This window comes from Bos mutus, chromosome 27 (genome assembly GCF_027580195.1).
Source record: "Bos mutus isolate GX-2022 chromosome 27, NWIPB_WYAK_1.1, whole genome shotgun sequence".
Taxonomy (NCBI): domain Eukaryota; kingdom Metazoa; phylum Chordata; class Mammalia; order Artiodactyla; family Bovidae; genus Bos; species Bos mutus.
In genome coordinates this window covers 4253745-4281143 of record NC_091643.1, presented here as the reverse complement: position 1 = coordinate 4281143, position 27399 = coordinate 4253745, and the positions used below count along the sequence as shown (strand labels likewise).

The following is a 27399-nucleotide window of genomic DNA, read 5'->3' as shown; positions in this document are numbered from 1 at the left end:
ATTCAGCATCAGAGTTTTCCTCTTCACAGTAACATTAATACCTGAGCACAGCAGTCTAACAACTACAAAACACGGTACCCATGAATGTGATTCAGTTCAGTTCAGTTCAGTCACTCAGTCGTGTCTGACTCCTTGAGACCCCATGAATCGCAGCACGCCAGGCCTCCCTGTCCATCACCAACTCCCAGAGTTCACTCGAATCACGTCCATCGAGTTGGTGATGCCATCCAGCCATCTCATCCTCTGTCGTCCCCTTTTCCTCCTTCCCCCAATCCCTCCCAGCATCAGAGTCTTTTCCAATTTGATTAAAAAGTTTCAAATAACCCTACAGCTTCTGGTAACCTGCAATACTAAAATAAACACGATTTATTGCTCTGCACCCTGCCAAGGAATACTCAAGAGGCAAAAAGTCTTGGTTACTTCGGACTCCTGCAAAAAATAAATTGACAGCAACATTTTCTGGATTTGAAAGAGGTTATGAACAGACTTGGAGAAGTGGCCTACTTATCTGTAAGGAAAATATGTAACATATGAAGCAGTAACAATAGCTTCAGTTGTTCTAATAATAAAATCTAACTGTGACTCTTTCAACATTCCTGAAGTACAGCAACATCAGAAGGGTTCTATTTTCTTAATTAAAGTACAGTTGATTTACAATGTTGTGCCAGTTTCAGGTATATAGTCTAAGGATTCAGATCTATAATACATATATACTTACTTTTTTCAGATTCCTTTCCCTTGCAGGCTGTTATATTGATATATTAAATATCAATAGTGCTATATACTATACAGTAGGTGCTTCTGTATTGCCTACTTCATATATTCTAGGGTGTATATGTGAATCCCAAACTCCTAATCTATCCCTCCCTCTAACTTTCCCCTTTGGTTTGTTTGTTTCCTATGTCTGTGGGTCTATTTCTGTTTTGTAAATAAGTTAATTTGCATCTTATTTTTAGATTCACATGTAAGTGATATTACATGACACTTGTCTTTCTCTGTCTGGTTTACTTCACTTAGGATGATAATCTCTATGTCCATTCATGTTGCTACAAATGGCGTCACTGCATTCTTGTTTATGGCTAAGTAACAGTCCATTGTACATATGGAACACATCTTGATCCATTCACCTGTCCATGGGCCTTTAGGTTGCCTCCATAACTTGACTACTATAAGCAGTGTTGCTATGAACATAGGGTGCATGTATCTTTTTTTTAAACTAGAGTTTTCTCTGCATATATCCCAAGAGTGGAATTGCTAGGTCATATGGTGGTTCCATTTTCAGCTTTTTAAGGGACCTCCCTACTATTCTTCATAGTGGCTGCACCAATTTACATTCCCTTCTACACTGTAGGAGGGTTTCTTTTTCTCCATACCCTCTCCAGCATTTATCATTTGTAGACTGAGTGTTCTTGCAAGTGCTTTGGCAAGATAAAGCAATTTTAGTTTTAAATGTCATTGATTAAGTTCAACTTTGTTTGCAAGTCCAAATCTTTAGATTGGCATCATCAAAATTGGGATTTTCTTTTGTGATTTAAAGTTGAAATTATCTTCATGAAGATAAGAGTACATGACTTCTGTCCGAGTAAAAGTTTGATAATCTTCATGGTTGCTTATCATCACAGCCTTACCTCAGAAACTTGTGTCTGTGTGATTTGCTGCTCAGTCGTGTCCGACTCTTTGCGACCCCGTGGACTGTAGCCCGAAGGCTCCTCTGTCCTTGGGGTTTTTCCAGATGAATGCTGGAGCGGGTTACCGTGCCCTCTTTACAGGATGACTTTTTGTCATTGTATACCTAGCATTAAATGAAGAAATACATCCGTGTCCTCATCTTAGCACTGTTAACAATAGCTCTGTGAAGCATTTATTCTCGAGTCTGTAACTGCAGGGAGAGGAGGGTCGTGTGTGGCCCTCTGAGGATCTGATGCCAGCTGTGAGTCCTCCCCACAGAAACATGGGCTGTTCACATCATTGCAGGAGGGCCAGAGACCCCGATCTCCACACATTTTGGGTTAAGTGTTCTTAATCTAATCCTTCACTAAAACAGAACTGAGAAAAGGGGTTTTAATCATGGATTTTTAGCTCCATGTAGCCACACATTTTAGTAAGCCGTAAGGTCCCATGGTGTGTGAGCTTGCACACACCGTCACTTCAGTAAATTCACTTGCTCACTCACTCGCTTCAGTCATGTCTAACTGTTCGTGACCCCACAGACTGCAGCCCCCAGGCTCCTCTGTCCATGAGATTCTCCAGGCAAGAACACTAGAGTGGGTTGCTGTGCCCTCCTCCAGGGGATCTTCAATTCAGGAAAAGAGCACCTTCTGCCTGTCATGATACTAAAATGGGAAAAGCTTTATGTAAATAGCATGAAATGTGAACCAAGCGTGGACAGGAAGTTGTCAGTTCCATCTTGGGCCAAAGACTGGAGAAGAGATTGGGAGAGGTTTGTACAGCAACAAAGGGCATGATTATAAGGGGTGGGGTTAGGGTTTTCCATAAAAGTGGCTAAACTGGGTCTGTGTGCAGAGAAGCCCTGCATGCTGGCTGTACTTTTTGCTTCCCCCACATCTTGGTTGCAGCCAGGGCAAATAAATCATGCAGTCTCAAATACGTGTTTGTCCTGCCTAGCCTATCTCATGTTATCACTGCAAGTTTATTTTTGGGTTTCTGCAAAAATTGGCTGGGATCATCATAGCTTCTTTTACTGTGTCTTTCCCTGGCCTCCGCCTACCCCCTCAACTCCCTTCCTGTGGAGTTGAGCCCAAGACAATGTGGGTGCAGACCTGAGGATGAACTATCTATATTTACCATGTTTTCTCAGTATTTTTTTAAGCAATTCTGTGTATTCAAAAAGGTATTTTTAAAAGGATTAAATGCATTTTTATTTTAATTTTATTTTATTTTTTTACTTTACAATATTGTATTGGTTTTGCCATACATCAACATGCATCCGCCATGGGTGTACACGTGCTCCCCATCCTGAACGCATTTTTAAAGACAAAAGCTTTTATGAGAAGATGTTTAAAGTCACTTTATTCAACTGGTGTATGCTGACTGTCCTGGGCATATCAATGGGAGATAAAATTTAGAAAGCTATTCACCAAAGTTCTGCCTAAATATTTTACATGGGGATTGATTTTAGTTGTAATAGTAGAGACATGGACAATTTGTAAAAATGAGTTTCAAAATTCTTGGACCTGTCTTTGAATGATGGGCAAAATGAACATTTATAATTGTGTCCAGGAAGATCATTTATGCCACTGCACAGTGGATCAATTTGGTAAATGTGATAGATTTTAATGTTGTCTTCATAATGCAAATTTTCAAAAACAATATCTGATATTTGTCTTAGGTACGTAAGATTCTGAGGTTAAATACCACGTGGAAGATAAGGATGGCAAATTGTATTCATTTCCATTTAAAGAATGAATTAACTAATGCATTGTCATCCCTGTTTCAAAAGGCTACCAAGACTCTTTTTTGAAAAGTATGCTGTTTCTTTCAAAAATGCCCTTCACCTCACATAGTTGAAACAAATGAGATGCGTTTAAAATTAAAAAATGCATTTCCTTGTTTCTGGATATGACAGAGTAGCTTGTATTAGACCAACGCTCTCAATGAGAACATCAGTAAAAACTTGTGTAACATGCAAATGAAACAAGACAAAAGCCATTGGAAACAAGACAAACCAGCCAGGAATTTGTTAAAACAAGATTTAAGAGCACGTTATTTACAAAAGTCACACTAAAAATAAAAGATCAGAAAGACTATAAAAAAAGGATGAAAAAAATAAAAAATATTACCAAAGGAAGGCTCAAAGAGAAATCTTCATATTTGGCAACATTTAATTCAAGGCAAAAAATAGAATTAGAGTTAAAAGGAAATATGCACTAGTAAAAGACACACTAGAACAAGAATTTCAGCCACCATAAACCTATGCTCTCAAAACAAAATAGCTTCAGAATATTTCCAGAAATTTAGAGAGAAAATATGTTTTTCAATATTTGTACTTGAGCATATTTATACATTAATATCAGACTTGGAACTCATACAGACAAATGATCTATGAAAAATCAGAGCAATTAGATTAATATTCTAGGTATTAGATATATATGGAACTTTGAATTTAAAAAACAAAAAAACAAAAGCAGGGAAAACAAATTGTTTTTGATTACATGAGAAATATTTACAAAAATTGACTGCATATTAGGCCACAAAGGTAATTTCAATAAATTCCACAGACTTACCATTCTCACAATAAAATAAAATCAGAAGTCAATAATAAAAGGCAAGATTTTTAAAATTCACATATTTGTAGAAACTAAATTATGTATTGTGAAATTACCCTTGGACTAAAAAGGGAACAATGAAATGCTTGATATTAAATGGCAATAAAACATAACATGTCCAAATTTATTTGACATAGCTAAGGCAACACAGAGAAGATATTTATAGATTTAAATACATTGCCCAGAAAATGAAAGAAGTTAAAAACCACAAACTAAAACTTCAACTCAAGAAGTTAGAAAAATAGCAACAATGGAAATACAAAGAAATATGATTGAAAGATATAATAAAGATAAAGAGAAAAGAACAGAATCATATTTTTTAAATCAACAGAAAACACTAACAAAATTAAAAGGTGGTTGTTTTGTAAGATTAATGACACTTATGGCAAAAGTGATCAGCAATACTGGAGCATTTGTAAATAAAGAAAACTGAAATAACTACAGTTTGTTATTGTATGGTCTTTGTTTTTTGAATGTTGAGTTTTAAACCAGGTTTTTCACTCTCCTCTTTTACCTTCATCAAGAGGCTCTTTAGCTCTTCGCTTTCTGTCATTAGACTGGTATCATCAGCATATCTGAGGTTGTTGATATTTCTCCCAGCAATCTTGATTCCAGCTTGTTATTCATCCAGCCCAGTATTTCTCACGATGTATTTTGCATTTAAGTTAAATAAGCAGGGTGACAATATACAGCCTTGACGTACTCCTTTTTCTGTTTGGAACCAGTCTGGTGTTCCATGTCCAGTTCTAACTGCTGCTTCCTGACCTGCATACAGGTTTCTCAGGAGGCAGTTAAGGTGGTCTGGTATTCCAATCTCTTTAAGAATGTTCCACAGTTTGTTGTGATCCACACAGTCAAAAGCTTTTGAGCAGTCAAAGAAGCAGAAGTAGACATTTTTCAGTCAATAAATATGAAACTTAAAACTTAAAAAGTTCTAAATAAAATGTAAATTAAATAAATTTAAAAGTATATGAAAAATAATTAATAATGATCAAGTAGGACTTACCCTGGAAGTAAGAGGATGGTTCACCTTCAGAGTATCCATCAGTATGATTCTCCACATTAACAGATTAAAAGAGAAAACTATGAATATTTAGAAAAAAAATTTGAAAAATTCAACACCTATTTATGATTAGTAAACTCAAAATTCTCATTTACTTAGTAACATTTGTTAAGCAAACCAAAAATTTAGAGGAAATCTAATAAGTTCATGGGCCAGTTTCAAATTCATTTTCCTATGATGGACAAGACAAGGATGGCCATTGTCATCCCTTTTGCTTAAGTTGCAAGTGATCCTGTGAATGAAAGCTAAGCAGTCTAAGAATTGAAGAATTAGAGATAATAGCAATATTGTCTGGAGACTATAGTGATGCTGCAGCTAGAAATCCAAACCAAAACTTTAAAGTACCATAAATAATAATAGAGTTTAGTTAGTTGATGGATACAAGATCATCTTAGAAAAACCTCTCTACCTTCTAGATAACCAAATGGAAGTTAAAAATAACAATTAAAAAATCAGTCCTGATAAAAATAAAAATGATTAAATAACTGGAATAAGAAAATTATATAAATAATCTAAGGAGAAAAAATTAAAAACTAACAAACTACAGAAAATTATCTTAAATGGGAATATAGTCCATGCTATTGGATTTAAAAACATCATATTATAATAATGTCGATTTAAAATAATATGAATACATGGTAGTTTTATTCATAATAGTAAAAACTGAAAACAGCTCAGGTAGCCACCATCTTTTTAACTGAAATACATTTGACTTATGACATCATATTCAGTTCAGTTCAGATCAGTCACTCAGTCATGTCCGACTCTTTGCAACCCCATGAATCGCAGCACTCCAGGCCTCCCTGTCCATCACAAACTCCCGGAATTCACTCAAACTCATGTCCATCCAGTCAGTGATGCCATCCAGCCATCTCATTCTCTGTCGTCCCCTTCTCCTCCTGCCCCCAATCCCTCCCAGCATCAGTCTTTTCCAATGAGTCAACTCTTCGCATGAGGTGGCCAAAGTACTGGAGTTTCAGCTTTAGCATCATTCCTTCCAAAGAAATCCCAGGGCTGATCTCCTTCAGAATGGACTGGTTGGATCTCCTTGCAGTCCAAGGGACTCTCAAGAGTCTTCTCCAACACCACAGTTCAAAAGCATCAATTCTTGATTCAATGTTTATATTTATTGTGAAATGGTCACCACAATAAGTCTAGCTAATTCCATTACTTACACAATTACCTTTTTGTGTGTATTCAGAATTTTTAAGATCATTTTGATGCAGGTCTGGGGCTGCACAGGTTAGGTTTGTGCATTTGCAATGCTTGTAGAAAAGTTAACCTGCATTTCACTATACTATGTACATCTTACTTAAAAAATATAAGTAACCTTGTATTTATATAATTCTAATTAATGATATGCACATTGAAGTTCTTATTGGTAAAAATATACTGATGTCTGTAAAAACTTTGAAATGCATTAAAAAATAAGACTGAATAAATAAACAAATAAATAATGAAATAAAATGAATGAAATATAATCCATATAAAAATTATTGGATTTTTTTTTAAAGAATTGGATAAACTAAACTGTAAATGAAGGAATAGGCACACTAACAGCTAGTTAACTCTGAAGAAGAAAGTAAGCTCATCCTACCACACATTAAGATTTTGAGGCCAAAATTATAAAAGCAGTATAATACTGGTCCAAGAACAAAAAAATGACTAACAGAGCAAAATAGGAACTTCAGGAAAAATTTATGTGTATAAGAAAACTTTATTATTAAAATGAAATCTAAAACCAAATGCCAAAAAAAAAGTAAAGTGTAGAAAACACACACACACACACACACAAAAAAGAAAACACAGACTTATTCATGGAGAAAGTAAGAACGGGGAGTTAGCTAACACTGTATCCAGACATATTCTCTATTTATTAAAGACCAAACTGAAAAAAAAGTTAAAAGTTTTAACTTAACAGAAGATAATGTAGGGAATGGTTGTTGTGACCTGAAATAGAATTAAGGAAAATAACTTCATAATTAAAACCCTAAAAATATGAATCATAGGGTAAAAAGAGATTAATTTGATTATATCAATATTTACAACTTCTGTTCAATGACTGTAGGAAAACATAATAGTCAATTGACAGACTGGAAAAAAAAATCAAGTCATTTCATTATCTACAGTATACAAGGACTTCCACTAAATGACCAAGAAAAAGACAGGGACTCCAGCTAAAAAATAAGGAAAAGATAGGAAATGTATAATCAAGAAAACCTAAAAGGTTGGTTATCTCACTGTTGTGTTTTGATGGCAAGAATTTGAAGGGTATCATAAAGAATGGGAAAAAATATGAATGTCTATTATGAAATTTTAAAAATTCAAAAAAGAAAAGTATGCACAGCTGTGATTTTAGCATGAAGCTTAAACTTAATGAGTTTTGTTTCTGAGTCTGAAAATGAGTGGATGTGTATCCCTGAATAAATAAAATACATGCATCCTCCTAAAATACATGCTGTCTCTCTCTCAAGGCATGAAGGGAGAGGATTGTATAAATTGATTATGCTTTGAAGACCAACATAAGAACTTTTACTCAATGCTTCTGTAAATCAGCAAAGTATTCTCATTCCTTGGATTTGCTGATTGTTTTAATAGAGACGTTTTGATCTGTGATGTCTTAGCTTTTTTTTTTTTTTCCTTGCCTTTATGGTTGAATGATAAAGTTCTATTCATGCAGCAAACATTAATAGTTCTTGAGTGTTACTTTGTGCCAAGTGCAATGCTGTGAAAGTTACAGAGTGAAGTAAGACACAGCTCCTGGTTTTAGTAGGAAGGCTGCCATTGACTGATCTCAACGTGGAGCAAATAGACCACGGCCCATGAAGACCCATTCTCAAAGAACACCAAGTTTGTTCCTCTAAATTATACTGATGACAAAACTTTGGATATTTTAAGAATACATCCTTTCTTTAGTGCTTCACACTTTTTTATTTTTTGGTTTTAAATATTTTTTTTAATTTTTTATTTTATTTTTTAACTTTACAATATTGTATTGGTTTTGCCATATATCAACATGATATACGGCAGCTAAAATCACAGCTGTGCATACTTATCTTTCTTTCATCAAAATTTGAGACAGTCAATTTTGATGGATGTTTTATTTTTCTTTTAAAAATTAAATTTTCAGTCACTTCTTACTAAATTGTCATAAAAGATTTATTTTTAAAATTGCAGGATATATGAAAATGAAAGGGAGTGGTATGTAAAAGATATATTTAAGGTAAGAAGTGTTCCTTGAAACTATGAAGTATCAAATAGATGCAAGCTGACAAAGCATTAAATAGACCCTTTTTTGTTTGTTTTTTTAATAAAATGTAATAAAAGGTTTTTCGTTATGGTCAAAAAAATAAATAAATAAAAATTCAAAAAAACTCTTAAAAGTTCTAAGGATAGTTAATGGCAGAAAAGATCAGAGGACATAAAGAGGAGTAAGTTGTAGGTTTCCCCAAATTCCAAGTGTGTGAATTGTGTGGAAAAGAAATACAAGATGCATGACTGTAACTCGCACTCACAGCACCTTTAATACACGTGAAGGAAGAGCTCCTACACACCATGTACTAGGGACATAATTATATGTTGGCTGTCAGACTGGTGTTTATAGGGTTTTATGATATAAGGAAAACTATAAATGGATTCTTAGGATTCTCTGCCATCAAGATCATAGTTCTAACTTCAAAAGTCAAAAATATTTTTAAATTTATTGTTTCACTATTTCCTTTCGCTTTTTTCTCCTGATCTTAAGATCAACACATTGATTTCTTTGTACATTTGCATGTATTTGCATGTAACTTCTACATGGTAAATAAGAACTTTGTAAGAGTCTTGAGGTATTTCTTAAGCTGGATTTTAAATTATCAATAAGAACTTAAACATTAATATTTTTAAAATATATATTACTATATAGACATGAAAACACGCATGTGTATGCACTCGTGCAGCTGACCAAACCTACACAGTGTATTAACAAGCAGAGACAGCACTTTGCCAACAAAGGTCCATAGAGTCAGAGCCATGGTCTTCCTGGCGGCTGTGGACCATTGTGAGAGTCGGACCATAAAGAAGGCTGAGCACCAAAAGATTTATGGTTTTATGAACTGTGGTGTTGGAGAAGACTCTTGAAAGTTTCTTGGACAGCAAGGAGATCAAATCTAAAGGAAATCAACCCCGAATATTCATTGGAAAGACAGATGCTGAAGCTGAAGCTCCAGTACTCTGAACACCTGATGCGAAGAGCTGCCTCATTGGAAAAGACCCTGATGCTGGGAAAGATTGAAGGCAGAAGGAGAAGGGGACGACAGAGGATGAGATGGCTGGATGGCATCACTGATTTAATGACACAAGTTTGAGCAAACTCTGAGACTCTGAAGGACAGGGAAGCCTGGCGTGCTGTAGTTCATGAGGTTGCAAATAGTCGGACACGACTTAGAGACTGACAACAACAACACACCATACTTTGAAGAGCTTACATCGCTTCACTCCAAAGCATGGGGGACTCTGATGATCATTTCTAAGTATTTAACATTAAGCTTGACATCATTGTGAGTCCTGCACCTCAGGTATTTTCAACTTAGCTACAAAAGAAAAGGTTTGCGATTTTATACTACACACATAGGCTTTTAAATACAAAATACCTCTCCAAGGACATCTTTTCAAGCATGTGTGTGCACTATTTATTTCCCTAACTTCTTTGCAAGGGTGACACCTGTGTTTGCTCAGGTTCTGTCCTGAACATGGTGCCACTGGACATCTTTGTCCACCTGGACATCTTTGATATCAGGAATATCTTTATTCTTTTGAAACGTACTCATTATTATCAGGCAATTTTATATCCTCATTTTGAAAACTTCTGACAGATGGCAGGAAACTTCTTTTAGCCAAATCAGTATATTTTTCCAGTTTTCTAGTTGATAGAGATAGAGTGCTTAACTCTAAAAAGTTACAGTTTCTGGAAAACTTCATATTGGAAACACGAAAAGTTACAAAGTAGGAACAAGCTTAGCAATTAAAACACTTCGTTGAAATCACAGAGGGAAGTAAGATGGTAGCTGCCTGGTGCTGGAGGGAGGGAGAGTGGGGAGCTACGTTTTAGTGGCCATAGGGTCTCAGGTTTACATCATTTCTCGAGATGAAGAGAGGTCTGGAGACAGATGGTGGTGGTGGCGGTGCAGCTTTATGGGCATATGTCACACCACTGACATGTCCGCTTCAAAGTGGCTAGGATGGCAAATTTTATGTGTATTTTATCACAATAAAAATGGGAAAGAAAACCTCATAGACCTAAAGTCTCAAGTAACCTGTGCCAGTAAATAAGGATCTGCTTGTTGATTTTCAATGTTGTTATTAATATCAGTGCCTCAGCTATATTTTACATTTCAGGTTGTTATTTATATATTCTGCCATAAATATACATACATATTTATATATGTATACCTACCTGAATGGAATCATTGAGTAGTACCAAAATAAAGTTTACAAGTGCCTTATATGTCACGAAACATTATGTAACCACTGGGAATGTTTACCTTTCAAAAGCAATAGACAAACACTACACAGAGAAAACTATGCTAATTATATTTAGTAATCCTTAATGGAAAGTCCACTAGACTAGAAATTAATCACTGTTAATATTAAGTCAGTTCAAATGTTTCAAATTCTAAGATAAAATATTTTTGCTGATGTAAAATAGAAAATTTTGTATAGAATAAGAAAACAGAAAATGGTATGATATTAAAGAGAAGAATGAAAAGTAATAGCTGTATTAAATACATTCGGGGGAAATATCTGGAAAGCAAAACAAAAAAAAGAAATTACAACAATTACAGCTAATTTCTATTCATTAATTTCCAGAATTTTTATTTTTAGAGCTAAAAGCTTACAGTTACATCATTAATGGAGTAAATACCAATTTATTTTCTAACTGAATCTCAAGGAAAACTGTTCAAGAAAAAAAAAAAGACCCCATTAAAAATCAGCGTTCTTTCTGCTTATTGAAGTACATGACAGTGACCTCTCGTTGACTGCTATTCACTTCAAGCATGAAATTTTAATTTTCCGAAAGACAGAATTAGATAAAAAAAGCAGAAAACATATTAAATAAATGTACTTCTAAGAATTCTATGTGCTAAATTTGGGGGGGATTAAAAAAAGACAAGTTTTGGCAGCAGTATTTATCATATATTCTTGGTAAAATGAAGAGTCCAAGTGGTCTACGGTTAAGAATCTGCCCGTCGGTGCAGGGGACGCAGGTTTAATCTCTGGTTGGGGAACTACGATCTCACATGGCGTGGAGCAGCCAAGCCCGCGTGCCACAGCTGAGACCCGATGCAGCTAAACACATAGAAACGCATGTTTAAATTTATGCTAACATTTAAAGTAGAATTTTAAAATATCTATTAATGCTACAGAACAAGAAAGGTAAAAATCATACTGTGCGCTGCTGCTAAGTCTGATTCCGTTTTGTTGTTGTTATACATATAACCTATATTTTACCATCTCACCCATTTTTAAGTATGCAGTTCATAGTATTAAGTATATTCATTTTGTTTTGCAACTGTCTTAGAATAAGGTCAAAAACTACAAGTATTTCTATATATCATTCTCAACATATGTCATCAACAGTATAAAACAGACAAAAATTACTGGCAGAGCTGTGGTTTCTCCAAAAGATAAATATTTCATTCTGTGAACACTTGGGGGATTTTGTGCAGCAGAACAGCATGATCATACACACATAATAGTAGATGATTTTTATAACCAAATCTAAACAAAACAATCTATGTTTCCAGAGATACAAAGTGCCACAAATGTATGTGGAAAACATAAGAACTTGTAACAAAAAATCCTAAAAAAAAAAAACAATGAAAGAAAAAACCCTATAGGAAATTATTTCTTCATTTTCTGTACAATTCAAAAGTGAACAAGAAATCAAAAGTCTCGGCACCACTCAGTTTTTATAGCTTCTACCAACTGTACACCATGATGTATGAGCTGTGCTGTCTTTGGAGTATATTGAATGAAAGTACTGATTTAAACGCTTACGAAACATACCTTTGAAACGGTTACCAAATACACAATGAAACTTCAACTAGCGACATGAGCACTGCTTTTTCTTTACAAATTTTTGATGTTATTTAAAAAGTATAGATAGTAGGCGGAGAAGGCAATGGCACCCCACTCCAGTACTCTTGCCTGGAAAATCCCATGGATGGAGGAGCCTGGAAGGCTGCAGTCCATGGGGTCGCTGAGGGTCATGACTGAGCGACTTCACTTTCACTTTTCACTTTCATGCATTGGAGAAGGAAATGGCAACCCACTCCAGTGTTCTTGCCTGGAGAATCCCAGGGACGGGGAAGCCTGGTGGGCTGCCGTCTATGGGGTCGCACAGAGTCGGACACGACTGAAGCGACTTAGCAATTAGCAATAGATAGTAGAATGAATACTTTAGAAAACATGACTGTATTCCTTTTTAAATCTAACTCCTTGGGGCTAATTTGGCATCATGACCAAACATTATACACAAACGATGGAAGAATAAGAGTTCAGTATACCCAGATACCTTGAATATATCAGAGAGTTAAGCAATTATTCAAAGAAAAAATAAAGCTATAAGAGTATATTACTGATGATATAGTGGGCTCCACACTGTACTCCGTCAGCTGCTGGGGTAGGGATCTACCAGACAACAGCTGTCAGCTATCAGGCCCCTCCCTGAATTGCCTTTGCTGAAGGGACCCACCTTATCTAAGCACAGACTTCCTTCCTGAGGCAGCCGGCACTCCAGCTCTGATCAACAGAGGGCTATAATCACTTCAATTCAGTTCAGTCACTCAGTCGTGTCCGACACTTTACAACCCCATGAATCGCAGCATGCCAGGCCTCCCTGTCCATCACCAAATCCCAGAGTCCACCCAGACCCATGTCCATCAAGTTGGTGATGCCATCCAAGCATCTCATCTTCTGTTGTCCCCTTCTCCTCCTGACCTTAATCTTTCCCAGCATAAGGGTCTTTTCCAGTGAGTCAGCTGTTCCCATCAGGTGGCCAAAGTATTGGAGTTTCAGCTTCAAAATCAGTCCTTCCAATGAACACCCAGGACTGATCTCCTTTAGGATGGACTGGTTGGATCTCCTTGCAGTCCAAGGGACTCTCAAGTCTTCTCCAACACCACAGTTCAAAACATCAGTTCTTCAGTGCTCAGCTTTCTTCATAGTTCAACTCTCACATCCATACATGACCACAGGAAAAACTTAACATTCAGAAAACTAAGATCATGGCATCTAGTCCCATCACTTCATGGCAAATAGATGGGGAAACAGTGGAAACAGTGGCAGAGTTTATTTTGGGGGGGCTCCAAAATCACTGCAGATGGTGACCGCAGCCATGCAATTAAAAGACACTTACTCCTTGGAAGACAAGTTATGACCAACCTAGACAGCTAATTAAAAACCAGAGACATTACTTTGCCAACAAAGGTCCGTCTAGTCAAAGTATGGTTTTTCCAGTAGTCATGTATGGATGCGAGGGTTGGACTCTTAAAGAAAGCTGAACACCAAAGAATAGATGCTTTTGAGCTGTGGTGTTGGAGAAGACTCTTGAGAGTCCCTTGGACAGCAAGGAGATCCAACCAGTGCATCCTAAAGGAAATCAGTCCTGAATATTCATTGGAAGGACTGATGCTGAAGCTGAAAGTCCAATATTTTTGCCACCTGATGGGAAGAACTGACTCACTGGAAAAGACCCTGATGCCAGGAAAGATTGAAGGTAGGAGGAGAAGGGGACGACAGAGGATGAGATGGTAGGATGGCATCACCGACTCGACGGACCATGAGTTTGAGTAAATTCCGGGAGTTGGCGATGGACAGGGAGGCCTGGTGTGCTGCAGTCCATGGGGTCACAAAGAGCTGGAGACGACTGAGCGAGGGAACTGAACTGAACTGATTACTTTACAAGAAAGACTGGTATATCTAGTCACTTCAGATGTTAGAGTAAATAAATTCTGAAACTATCATAAGGAAATTTTATTTCCATGAAAGTAAGACATGTAGATGTTTTATAACAAATTGTCAAATCATAAGACTTTGAATGCCTAATTGTGACTAAAATTTTGCATTTTATGATCAGTTCGTGTTTAATGATTTGGTCTATATAATTCATATATAATAACATTGTGTGTTTTCTAGTTATTATTGGTAATGTGCCAATATTTTCAGGTGTTTGGGACTAATAGTGATCTTGGTAATTACTAAGTATTTGAGAATTTTTAAGGGGCTAATTTGAAATCTTATTCCGAATGAAGTACTTAAATTGGTTAAATTTTTAAAAGATAAAAAATTAATTCCCACAAATCATACAACTCCAAGCTATGTTATCAATAGCAAACTTCATTCTGATACAAGCAAATAATGTCACAGAAGTTGAGACAAGTTAACTGCAATGGATTGCTAACATATGAATCACAAAACTTCAAGACCTTTTGTTCATTTAGTCCTCACTCACATATTTATTTAGCACTGAATCAGGTATCTATTAGTGCTTAATAAATTACCCCAAATGCAGCAGCTTAACTCAACAAGTATTTATTACCACACAGTTTCTGGGGATCAGAATGAAGACCCTGAGTCAGGGTCCCTCCAGAGGATACAATTAGTGGTCAGCCTCCAGTCTTCTCAACTTTCAACTTAGGCTAGAGAGTTCAGCTCTCAACTCTCTCCAGCGGCCAGGCCTCAGGTTCTCGCCACATGGGCCTCTGCACAGGGCCTCTCACAACATGGCAGCTGGCTTTTCACAGAGAAGAGGGAAGAAGTGAGAGCCCAAGGCAGCAACCGCAGTGCCTCAGCCTCTGATTTCCGCAGGGACATACCATGACCCCAGCAATATTATACTGGTCACACAGACCAAGTCTGCCACATGTGAGAGAGGATTGGCCAGGATGTGGATGCCCGCAGACACAGAGCCTGGGGGATCCTGGAGGGTGGGTCACACATCCCTTCCTATGGCCGAGCAATGCATGAGGTCTAGAGAACAAAGCCATGAGCCTGTAGGGGAGCAAAACCTGCCCCCTTACGGTGTCTCGTTACTGTGAGAGTTAGTCTAGGATGATTACAGTTAAGAAGCAGAAAATTCAAGACGTTTTTCTTGTTACCTCCTCCTTAACTGTCTAAGAGAATTTAGATAAAGGGCCTCTTCCCAGAATAGAGCTACCACCAGAGACAGCTGCAAAGAATATGGGCTAGGTGTCCTGGGGACATGGCCCAGAAAATTTTGTTTACCAAACATTTGTTTTTCCATCTCCATATGAACTTCCTCCCTCCCCTTTAAAGTCCCCCAACATCCTCTTTTGTCTTTACCTGAAGATGACACTTAAGGTGAGAATTTCAGCCACTTTGGTGACTTACTCACGTTCCCTGGGTCTCTTCCATGTATGCACATAATAAAACTTCTGTTTGCTTTTCTCCTGCTAATCTGCCTCATGTCAATTTAATTATTAGACCAGCCAGAAGATTCAAGCAGGGTAGAGGAAGAATTCTTGCTCCCTGACAAATCTTTCTTTCATGAGGTTTCTGTTTTGAAAGCAGAAGTGATCTTAAACAAATAATTATGGTTCTACTATTATAGAACTCATCTGAAAGAATGAGCTTATGGTCCCATAGGCAAGTATAACAGGGAAATCACTCAAGGCTTCACTGAGGAAGTGTCATCTCAACTAAGCCCTGTAGGATAAACAGGAATAGCTGGGAAGAAGCTTTAAAAGCAGTATGAGGAAGTAAGTCAGAAAGAGAAAAACTATCATATATTAATGCATATATCTGGAAGCCAGGAGAATGGCACTGATGAATCTATTTGCAGGACAGGAATAGAGCCTCAGGCATGGAGAGCAGACTCGTGGATGCATGGGGGAAGGAGGAGTGGGACAAACTGGGAGAGTAGCTTTGAAACATACGCATTAACGTGTAAACCGGGAAACTGGTGGGAAGCTGCTGTAGAGCGCAGGAAACTTAGAAAGGGATGGGACTGGGTTAGGAGAGAGCTTCAGGTGGGCGAGGATTTACGGACATGTCTGGCTGATTCACACTGATAAATCCAGAAACCAACACGGCACTGTACAGCGATTACCCTCCAATTAAATAAAAGTTTAAAAAAATAAGTAGGAAGATTACATTATGAAATGTTTTTTAAAAAGGAATATGAGGGATTTAGTTTTGAGGGAAGATGGTGTTGAAATGAGCTTCAAAGCTGAGAGAACATAGAAGGAAAGGTTCTATGCTCTTCTTTAGAAAAATATGGGATGAAAAATAGTTTCTCTACTAAGAATGGAAGCCAATTTCTGAACTATAAAGAGTTTGGGAGCTAGATTCTGAAGGCTGAGAGACTCAGAGCAGCTACAGGTCTGATTTGAATAAATTTGCTCATCTCAAGCTCTGGACTCCCAAGGACAAGAATTTTCCCAGTGCCAATAAACCTGTAAATTTACGATCTCCCTACACACCTTAAGGCCCTCGATATAACCAGTTGTTTAAAATGGTTGTGAAACATTGTTTAGTTAATTACTTGAGTCATAAAGCAACAGCTATTGTGAAAATTAATGATGGGTTAAAAGCTGTAGCCGTGTTGTAAATGATTCACAAGTAAGCTTACTCATCTGTTTCTAAAGGTGTGTTACACGCAAAGGCTATAAAGAGAATTTGCAACTATGGCATAAAAGAGCCATGCTATAGTTCTTGCTACAGCGGAAATTTTTTATAAGGTAATTTCTAAAATCTTTTTATCTACAAAATTGAGACTTGATGCTGGGTGAGGGGTGGGGAGGGTGAGAAAATTTTTTCTTAACATATAAATCTTGGCAGTTTTTCATATTAAGTATTACTATACTTGTAAAATTTATATCTGACCTCCTGAACTCTCCAACCACGTGAAAATTCTGCCCTGTGCGCACGTGTGTGTGTGTGTGTGTGTGTGGCACTGAGAGAAACCAATAGTTTTCAAAGCACGATCCTAGGCCACCAGCAACAACCTGGGAATTTATTAAAAATGCAAGTTCTCAGACTCATCCCAAACTTACTCAGAAACCTTGGTGGGGAGCGCAGGGGTCTGGCTTTTAACAAGCGAGGTGATTCTAACGCACTGTGCTGTGCTCTGTCGCTCAGTCGTGTCCGACTCTTGGCGACCCCACGGCCTGTAGCCCGCCAGGCTCCTCTCCAGTCCATGGGATTCTCCAGGCCAGAAGCCTGGAGTGGGTCGCCATTTCCTTCTGCCATTTCCTTCTCCCTCCTTCTTCTAATGCACTCAAGTGTGGGAATCGCTTTAAAGTGGCAGTGCAGTGCCACTTACTGCTGTCAACTCTGTGCTCACGTCGGTGACTCACCGGGGCGGCTGTGACTCAGCAGCTCAGGGACTCACAGCCTCCCCAAGGGCAGGCTCAGGGAGTCAGGAGCAGCGGGCCTCCCCGTCTCCTGGGGCCCCGTCCATGTACACCGGCCATACATGTGTTAGCAAACGGCAGCTTGTTTTCCTCTCCAAAATAGGTGATAAAAATAGCAGAAATAGACTCACAGACAGTGACAACAAACACGGCTACCAAAGGAGAAAGGGGGATAAACTAGGAGCTTGGGACAAACAGCCACACACTATTATATATACAACAGACAAACAACAAAGCCCTACTATATAGCACAGATACACTCACTATCTTGTAATAACCTATAGTGGCAAAGAATCTGAAGAGGAATATATATATAATCATGTATATATGTGTGTGTACATATATATACATATGAAGAGCTTCGCTGCATACCTGAAATTAACACAACATTGTAAACCAACTATACTTCACTTTAAAAAAAAAAGAGCAGAAATGTGCTAACAACAAAGGATTATTCATGACTCTCCCATGCCTTTCACATATTTAGCGTTAAATTTGGGGAAAATACCATTTCTCACACATGATGATTTAATCAATGTTTCCAGCCTTGGAAGCAAGGGAACTGAAGAGGAGCCTCCAGGCTGATGGCCAGGCCCTCTGGACAGACGAAGGGGGACCCTGACTCCACAACTCGGGAGGGCCCTGTGCAGTCCTCCTCTGAAGGCCACCGTTTAGATGGCTGCATTTCATTTAAATATTCCTATTTGATTCTGAGCTTATTCCAAATTCATATCAATTTTTCTAAGGACCTTTAATTTTAAAAGGAGGGGATTTGTTTTGTCGTTTTATTTTTTAAAGCTATAGATTGAATTAAAATTAAGGCAGATGGTGACTGCAGCCATGAAATTAAAAGACGCTTACTCCTTGGAAGGAAAGTTATGTCCAACCTAGATAGCATATTGAAAAGCAGAGACATTACTTTGCCAACAAAGGTTCGTCTAGTCCAGGCTATGGTTTTTCCTGTGGTCATGTATGGATGTGAGAGTTGGACTGTGAAGAAGGCTGAGTGCCGAAGAATTGATGCTTTTGAACTGTGGTGTTAGAGAAGACTCTTGAGAGTCCCTTGGACTGCAAGGAGATCCAACCAGTCCATTCTGAAGATCAGCCCTGGGATTTCTTTGGAAGGAATGATGCTAAAGCTGAAACTCCAGTACTTTGGCCACCTCATGCGAAGAGTTGACTCTTTGGAAAAGACTCTGATGCTGGGAGGGATTGGGGGCAGGAGGAGAAGGGGATGACACAGGATGAGATGGCTGGATGGCATCACTGACTCGATGGATGTGAGTCTGAGTGAACTCCGGGAGTTGGTGATGGACAGGGAGGCCTGGCGTGCTGCGATTCATGGGGTCGCAAAGAGTCAGACACGACTGAGCGACTGAACTGACTGAAGGCCATTTCAGCACTGAACCTTTAAGGCTCAATATTTAAACTTAAATATAACATTAAAAAAATCATATTTAGATTTGGTAACAGTAGCGTGACTTTTTATGACTGTCTTCTCCAGTCAGTTTGGAAATTAAGCCCTATTCTACCAAGGAGTGTTCATGATAATCGCTTCAGATCAGATCAGATCAGATCAGTTGCTCAGTCGTGTCCGACTCTTTGCAACCCCATGAACTATAGCCCACCAGGTGCCTCTGTCCATGGAATTCTGCAGGCAAGAATACTGGAATGGGTTGCCATTTTCTTCTCCAATACACATAGATATTAGGGTGACTAGCCTCCTGGTTGGCCCTGATGCCCCCCGTTTTGGTACTAAAAGTCCTGAGTGTGAGGGTGACCCCATCAATATATTTGACTGTTGAGGAATATGATCTTAAGTTTTGAGCTGAAAGTTCTCTTTCTTTTTTTAAAATTCCAATTAGCTAATTATGGTCACTTTCCCTTTAGTTAATTAGACTTTAAACTAGATAGAGTGGAACGAAAATGTTAAACACTATGACTCAGAAGAGTGGTTTTGGAATGCTTCTCTTACTCACAATCTTTGACTGCAGTCAGAAAACTCTACACTGTTGGTGGGAATGTAAACTGGTGCAGCCACTACGGAGATTTCTTAAAAAACTAAAAATAGAACTACCAATGATCCAGCAGTTTCACACCTGGGCATATATCCAGAGAAAACCATAATTTGAAAAGATATGTGCATCTCAGTGTTCACTGAAGCATTGTTTACAATAGCCAAGACATGGAAGCAACTCAAATGTCCATTGTCAGAGGAACGGATAAAGCAGACATGGTGTGTATATACATATACACATATATATATTAATTAATTAATATAAATAAATTAAAATAAAGTAATATAAAATAAACATATAAATATATAATATATAACACATTAATATAGTATTACATTATTTTATATTATATATTATTTATATTATCTTTATTATAATAAAATATAATGTATTATATAATATATAATATATGAATAAATATAATTATATTATATAATATTTAATATATTTATTATATTCAATATATTATAATAAATGTAATAATATAGAAATAATATATAATATAATATACATATTTATATTATATTATATATTATTATAATATATTTAATATATTTATTATATAATATTTAATCTGTATTATAATAATATATAACATATTATATATTATAGTTACTCATAATAAAATAAATATATAAATATTTATTATAAACATATTATAAAACATATAAAATATATTTTGGGTTATTTTATTATATATATTGTTATTATATTATATACATTATATACATTAATACATATATTCTATATAGTATACATATTAAATTATGTATATTATGTAATATAGATTAAATTATATAAAATATATGATTTTATATATTATATAATATATATTTTAATATATATTATCTGGAGAAGGAAATGGCAACCCACTCCAGTACTCTAGCCTAGAAAAATCCATGGATGGAGGAGCCTGGTGGGCTACAGTCCATGGAGTCGCAAACAGACACGACTGAGCGACTTCACTTTCACTTTATAATATATATTATAGAATATAATTATATAAATATATATAATTATATAATTATACAAAAATATTATATATTTTTGTATATATTATATTTATATAATTTATATATTTTATAATATATATAATATACATATTTATAAATTTATTATTATATGTATAATATAGATTTATAAATTTATATAGATTTTATATAATATATAAATTTATATAATTATACATTATAGACATATACTATATAATACTATTTAATATATATTATTTTATAATTTATAATTATTTTTGCATATTAGATATAAAATACATTTATATACTTATATATTATATTATATAATTATATTATATGTAATACAAAATATATTTATATAAAATATACTTATATATTTTATATATTACACATAATATATAATGTATAGTATATAAAATTATATACATTATATATTATTTCATAATATAAAAATATTATGTATAGTATATAATATATAACATATTATATATTATAATATGTATAACATATTATATGTTATATATATTATATATTACACATATTTATATAATATTAATTTTATAATATATTTATACAATTAATTTATACAATTTATATACTTATTATACAATAATTCATATATATTTATTATATATATGGTGGAATATTACTCAGCCAAAAAAACAGATGAAATAACGCCATTTGCAGCAACATGGATGGACCTGGAGATGATCAAACTAAGTGAAGTGAGCCAGACAGAGAGAGACAAATACCATGTGATATTGCTTATATGCAGAACCTAAAAAATGATGCAAATGAACTTACTTGCAGAACAGAAACAGATCCATAGTCAGACAAAACAAACCTGTGGTTTCTAAAGGGGAAAAGTGTGGGGGGGATATAAATTAAGTGCCTGATTAACATATACACACTGCTGCTGTTGCTGCTAAGTCACTTCAGTCGTGTCCGATTCTGTGCGACCCCATAGACGGCAGCCCACCAGGCTCCGCCGTCCATGGGATTCTCCAGGCAAGAACACTGGAGTGGGTTGCCATTTCCTTCTCCAATACATGAAAGTGAAAAGTGAAAGTGAAGTTGCTCAGTCGTGTCCAAGTCTTAGCAACCCCATGGACTGCAGCCTACCAGGTTCCTCCATCCATGGGATTTTCCAGGCAAGAGTACTGGAGTGGGGTGCCATTGCCTTCTCCAATATACACACTACTATATATAAAATCAGAGAAGGAAATGGCAACCCACTCCAGTATTCTTTCCTGGGAAATCCTGTGGACAGAGGAGCCTAGCAGGCTACAGTCCGTGGAGTCACAAAGAGTCAGACACAACTTAGTGACTAAATAATATATATTAATAAAATAGATAAGAAGGACCTACCATATAGTACATGGAACTATACTCCATATCTTGCAAAACATATAATGTAAGAGAATGTAAAAATATTTTATATATATATATATATAAAACTGAATCACTTTGCTATATACCTGAAACTAATACAACATTGTAAATTACAGTTCAACCAAAAATTTTAAAATATGTGATAAATCAAATAAAAAGTGAGACCCAGGGAGAAAGGAAGAGAGGCTGATACCAACACCCAGGCTGCCTGCAGAAGGTCCCAGCAGCTTGGTCTCAACTGTCAGGAGCGTTGGGGTCCACAGCTCTCAGAAGTGGAGATACTGCTTGGTGCTGGCCCATCTTGGGTGGCCTGCTTAAAGTTTTATTTCTTAATGGAGACACATAATCAAATGCTCCAAACCCTGAGCTCAGTGGTAAAATTCCTAGTTCCCAAGAGTTGGGGTGCCATATGATGTAGGTTTCATCTTGGCTGTATGGCAGCTGTTTATTCCTACTTTTGGTCGTTTCTAAAATGAGTGTGTCTTTCTTTCCCATGTACTCTGACCATGTAAATAAATTTCTGCATTCAGTTTCCAATTATTCATAATGTTCACAGACTGTATTCAACCCTCATAATAAACCCTTTTAAATCGACGGTGAAATTAGTGCATGGCTCTGTGAATAGCTGGAGGAGATCCTGGTTGTGGTAATTTCTTCACAAACTGCCTTCCTCACAGCACTACACCCAGTGCTGGGTATTTTTAGTGAAGCACTGCTTCAATTATGCTAATGGATGAGTCATCTAATTTAAACTGGGCATGACAACTGATAGCTGGCCTGGTAGAAAGAACACTTAACTCACAGATCTGAGGTTTTATTCTGATTTTTCAGGTCATTTAGCCAGTTTACATTGGCAAGTCATTTCATCTCACTGGGTTTCAGCCTATTATTACAAAATATTAAAATTAATCTTTGCTTTCATGCCCAGATATTATAGTATGAATTGGAGGATATATACTAGAAACAGTATAAACATTAGGAAATTATTAAGACTTAGAATGATTCCAAGCAAGGAAATTTAAGATTATTGTGTTCCTTTTGTATATGCAGAAGTCCTAATCTTTAGAAGTAAGGCAAAATAATCTGTTACTATTTGATGGGTTTTCTAAAATCTAGCTAATTGGCTCTACTCCAATACTGCTCCTACAGAATGAAGTTACAGTGTCAACTTGGACAGAATATTCTTGTTTGAGCATCTCTTTGAGGTAGAGGGAAAAAATGCACATCGCTGGTGCCTATCCACTCTGTTCCCAATTTCTTCTGGTTCATTATTCCTCAAGGCAGTACCTATAGCTTAGCCCATGTTATTTTAAAGTCTGCAGCTCTAATTTAATAGAGGCCATGTATATTGGGAAGGGGGAACCTTACTCAGTATAAAGCTCACTGATGTGTCTGTTCCTTATCGTCAGCACTGACACGTGTTCAGCCTCCCTTGACTTAATTGCTCTATCTGTTTCGGATTAAAGTTTCCACTTGAAGGTGCAGCCACACCTGTTTTTACGTGGTAAGCACTTACTAAGACTGGAAATAACTACAGTTTATTCTGTTGCTGTGGAACTGAGCCTGAGCTTCAAGCGAGGTTCCCCCACTATGGTTAAGTCCCCTACATGCGAACTTTCAAGCTGTGAACCTTATGATGTGAACGTGCGTTCATATGTCCAGTCACAGGCGTGAGTTCAGGGGTCTGGCATGCATTGTCGCGTGCGTGCATCCTCCGCAAGCGGTTGTGCGTCTGTGTGCTTCTGTGCAGTCCTGTGTGAAGTACAGTAAGGCAGTCTCTTTGTTCCAAGCCCAGGATGTCCAGCAGCAAGGGTAAAAGTAGCCATGATGTAGCTGGTACTGGTGTACTTTTCAAGGTACATACTGTAAGATTTAAAATGTTTTACTTGTTTTTGTGTTTGCTTTCTATGTATTACTTATGCAGAAAGCATTGTAACCTATTACAGTACAGTACTATATAGTCGGTTGTGATAGCTAGGTACTTGGGATAACTTTGTTGGACTCAATGAACTTGCTCTCGGAATGGACCTCCTTCATATGCGGGGGACTTACTGTACCTGGAGAAGGTAAAGTAGGACTTCAGAAGTTTCTCTCAGGACTGGACCGGGTTGGGAAGGGAAATAGTCAGGTAGGTACAGCCCACGACTCCTCCAGAACCATGGCAACTTCAGACTCTGCCATGCCAGGTAACCCAGCCCTGACTACCTCTCTCCTTGTGTGTCTCCACTCAGGAGTCTCATTCCAGACAGAGGCCATACGGTTGGTGGGGTGGTGTGGTGAGAGGCTGGGGACTGTGGACGGCAGCCCCACATGACTGACAGAGGGGTGGGATGGGATGGAGGTGCCGTTGCTCTAAGCAGGGTATGATAGAGAAGTTTTACCAAGTTTCAATGCTCACGTTCCACTCTCAGATTATTCAGCAAAACATGAGATAAGAGACAAGCATGCAGACCCTCCCAGGCAATCCTGGATCCCAGATCTTGAACCTCAGTTGCAAAAGGGAGAAAAGTCATCATTCTTATTTCCTTCAAGGACTCTGTCGTTAATTTTGGTAGATAAAAGTAAAAGAGGAAAACTTCTTGGTGAATTTCAGGAAAAAAAAAAAAAAAACACATAGATCATTCTTTACAGAATACAAAGGATGAGAAAAAAGTTAACACAGATTTCGAGGGGAGAAATACTAAGGATGCTGACACCGAATGGTTTCCATTTTCACATTAAACTAAGAAGTGATTCTTCAGCTGGGACGGAGGTGTGATGAGATGAGTGAAGAACATTTGTAAGACCTATTTTCCACCAGGAATATCATGAAGCCTTTGTCCAAGCGTTGGAAAGGACAGAACATTCAAATTTAGAAATATGCACTCTAATGGGCCTAATTATCCACAGGCACGTAATGGTTAGTTGAAATCTGGGATTTATGCTTGAAATAATTTCTGTTTACTTCATTTCTGATTACAAAATTAGTATGTGTCCTCTCTAAGAAATTAGGAAAATACAAACAAAGTCCTAATGCTAAGAAGTAACTATCATTACCATTTTGTCTTATATCCTTTCAAGATTTTTATTCATATGTGCAAATATTAAAATTTAAAATACCTGTTTTTTTTTTTTTTAAACAAGCTAATTGTTTTTATTTATTTATTATTTTTTATTCTTCCAATTTTATTTTATTTTTAAACTTTACATAATTGTATTAGTTTTGCCAAATATCAAAATGAATCCGCCACAGGTATACATGTGTTCCCCATCCTGAACCCTCCTCCCTCCTCCCTCCCCCCACCCATCCCTCTGGGCCGTCCCAGTGCACCAGCCCCAAGTATCCAGCATCATGCATCGAACCTGGACTGGCAACTCATTTCCTACATGATATTTTACATGTTTCATTGCCATTCTCCCAAATCTTCCCACCCTCTCCCTCTCCCACAGAGTCCATAAGACTGTTCTATACATCAGTGTCTCTTTTGCTGTCTCGTACACCGGATTATTGTTACCATCTTTCTAAATTCCATATATGTGCGTTAGTATACTGTATTTATGTTTTTCCTTCTGGCTTACTTCACTCTGTATAATAGGCTCCAGTTTAATCCACCTCATTAGAACTGATTCAAATGTATTCTTTTTAATGGCTGAGTAATACTCCATTGTGTATATGTACCACAGCTTTCTTATCCATTCATCTGCTGATGGACATCTAGGTTGCTTCCATGTCTTGGCTATTATAAACAGTGCTGCGATGAAAGGGTCCACCAGAAAATTACTAGAAATAATCAATGACTACAGTAAAGTTGCAGGATATAAAATCAACACACAGAAATCCCTGGCATTCCTATACACTAATAATGAGAAAACAGAAAGAGAAATTAAGGAAACAATTCCATTCACCATTGCAACGGAAAGAATAAAATACTTAGGAATATATCTACCTAAAGAAACTAAAGACCTATATATAGAAAACTATAAAACACTGGTGAAAGAAATCAAAGAGGACACTAATAGATGGAGAAATATACCATGTTCATGGATTGGAAGAATCAATATAGTGAAAATGAGTATACTACCCAAAGCAATTTATAGATTCAACGCAATCCCTATCAAGCTACCAACAGTATTCTTCACAGAGCTAGAACAAATAATTTCACAATTTGTATGGAAATACAAAAAACCTCGAATAGCCAAAGCGATCTTGAGAAAGAAGAATGGAACTGGAGGAATCAACCTACCTGACTTCAGGCTCTACTACAAAGCCACAGTTATCAAGACAGTATGGTACTGGCACAAAGACAGAAATATTGATCAATGGAATAAAATAGAAAGCCCAGAGATAAATCCACGCACATATGGACACCTTATCTTCGACAAAGGAGGCAAGAATATACAATGGATTAAAGACAATCTCTTTAACAAGTGGTGCTGGGAAATCTGGTCAACCACTTGTAAAAGAATGAAACTGGACCACTTTCTAACACCATACACAAAAATAAACTCAAAATGGATTAAAGATCTAAACGTAAGACCAGAAACTATAAAACTCCTAGAGGAGAACATAGGCAAAACACTCTCCGACATACATCACAGCAGGATCCTCTATGACCCACCTCCCAGAATATTGGAAATAAAAGCAAAAATAAACAAATGGGACCTAATTAACCTTAAAAGCTTCTGCACATCAAAGGAAACTATTAGCAAGGTGAAAAGACAGCCTTCAGAATGGGAGAAAATAATAGCAAATGAAGCAACCGACAAACAACTAATCTCAAAAATATACAAGCAACTCCTACAGCTCAACTCCAGAAAAATAAACGACCCAATCAAAAAATGGGCCAAAGAACTAAATAGACATTTCTCCAAAGAAGACATACAGATGGCTAACAAACACATGAAAAGATGCTCAACATCACTCATTATCAGAGAAATGCAAATAAAATACCTGTTTTTATTTCATGCTACTATATTCCCATCGTCTAAAAATCAGAAAAACACCAAAACACAGATAGTATAAAATAGACAACACTCACCATCCAACACTTAATGTGTAGACAAGGGGTTTTCTCAAATAGAAAGAGGATCACAGTGTGCAAGCTGTTCTGTGACCTGCTTTTCCCGCTTACGGATATCTTCTCACTTATAAACTATCATCTGTCGCTCCTCCAGTGGGTCTCAACCAATGTGATTTTGTCTGGGGAACGTCTGGCGATATTGGAGACCCTTCTGCTGTCACACTGTACTGGCAGCTAGGGGAGAGAG

At 36.8% G+C, this 27399-nt stretch overlaps 1 long non-coding RNA gene across 1 annotated transcript in view; it reads right to left on the bottom strand.

Moving 5' to 3' along the window:
- Positions 1-3164: 3164 nt before the first annotated feature.
- The window catches only part of LOC138985951 (uncharacterized), a 128598-nt gene continuing 104363 nt past the window's right edge, over positions 3165-27399 (bottom strand). Inside the window, exons 2-3 of the long non-coding RNA XR_011462880.1 lie at positions 5293-5341; positions 3165-5147 (exon numbers count right to left, since the gene is read on the bottom strand). This is a non-coding gene — a long non-coding RNA (uncharacterized lncRNA). The remainder of the gene's footprint in view (positions 5148-5292; positions 5342-27399) is intronic.